The sequence below is a fragment of the Suncus etruscus genome, chromosome 2 (assembly GCF_024139225.1).
Source record: "Suncus etruscus isolate mSunEtr1 chromosome 2, mSunEtr1.pri.cur, whole genome shotgun sequence".
In the NCBI taxonomy this organism is placed as follows: domain Eukaryota; kingdom Metazoa; phylum Chordata; class Mammalia; order Eulipotyphla; family Soricidae; genus Suncus; species Suncus etruscus.
In genome coordinates this window covers 50,488,207-50,489,718 of record NC_064849.1, presented here as the reverse complement: position 1 = coordinate 50,489,718, position 1,512 = coordinate 50,488,207, and the positions used below count along the sequence as shown (strand labels likewise).

At 35.1% G+C, this 1,512-nt stretch overlaps 1 non-coding gene across 1 annotated transcript; it reads left to right on the top strand.

Moving 5' to 3' along the window:
- The first annotated feature begins 995 nt into the window (after window positions 1-995).
- Window positions 996-1,131, top strand: LOC126002646 (small nucleolar RNA SNORA51). The gene has a single exon (XR_007493327.1). It is a non-coding gene; the product is annotated as a small nucleolar RNA SNORA51 (small nucleolar RNA).
- The last annotated feature ends 381 nt before the right edge of the window (window positions 1,132-1,512 follow it).

The window sequence follows — 1,512 nt, the reverse complement described above, 5'->3', positions numbered from 1 at the left end:
TTTAGAGGGATCACATTAAATCTGTACAAGGCACTGACAGAACTTTACAAGAAAAAAAAAAAAAACATCTAACCCCATCAAAAAATGAGGAGAAGAAATGAATAGACACTTTGACAGAAAAAGAAATACAAATGTCTAAAAGGTACATAAAAAAGTGCTCCACATCACTAATAATTAGGGAGATGCAAATGAAAACAACTATGAGGTACCATATTACACCACAGAGATTGGCACACATCAGAAAGAATGAGAACAAGTAGTGCTGGCGGGGATGTGGAGAGAAAGGAACTCTTATTCACTGCTGGGTGGGAATGGCCATCCTGGTCCAACCTTTGTGGAAAGCAATATGGAGATTTCTCCAAAAGCTTGGAAGTTCAGCTCCATACAATCTAGCTATACCACTTCCAGGGATATATCCTAAGGAACACAAAAATACAATACAAAAATCCCTTTCTCACACCTATATTCATTGCAGCATTGTTTACAAATAGCCAGACTCTGGAAACAGCCTAGATGCCCCTCAATATATGTAAGGGTTAAAGAAACTATGGTACATATAACACAATGGAATAATATGCAGCCTTCAGAAGAGATGAAGTCATATATTTTCCTATACATGGATGTATTTGGAATCTATTAGTGCTGAGTGAAATAAGTCAGAGGGAGAGAGATAAACACAGAATGGTCTTCCTCATCTATGGATTTTGATAAAAAAAGAAAAACATTTGTGGCAAAATAGAGGAGGACTGGAGAGTCCCAGCTCCTGACATGAAGCTCACCACAGGGATCGTTTAGTGCAGTCACAGGAATAATTACACTAAGAACTATCTTAACAAAATGTGACTGAATGAGGGGAAGTAGAAAGGCCTGTCTAGAGTACAGGACGGTGTGGGGGTGGGGAGGAAGGACACTTGGATATTTGTCATGGAAATGTTCACTGGTGAAGGATTATATATATATATATGTTAAAAAATCAAAAACTAAAGAAAAGAAAAGGCCTCCAATTCTTACCACAGAGGCTGTGTTCTTTACACTGACTGTATAGAAAAAGGAGGTACAGTAAATGCAACCCATATATACCTCAACCCAGGCCCTTTGCCTGGTCTGTATTGTGAATTGGGGGGGACAAAAAATTAAATTTATTGTTTCTTAAATAGTTATTTATATTCTATTGGACTCTTTACTTTCTGATGTTTTATAGGTTCATTAAGGGTATACATAATAATGATAGTTTTATGAGCTTAGGTGATATCAAACCTGCCAAGTCTTCAAGAGTATAACCTTGTACAAATTCTGCAAATTGTTCTATATCTCAAATTTATAAAGATCAAAGAGTAATTAAATACTTCTTTTCCAACTTAGTATCATTTGCAGTTTCCAAGCTGAAATGTTGTCTAGAAGATGATACAATTTTAATAATAGGTAATTTATATTGTTGAATTTATATTTAAATAATATTAAAATATTCATGTAATGCACTTCTAACATATGTGGGTATTCTCTCAGAAAAGA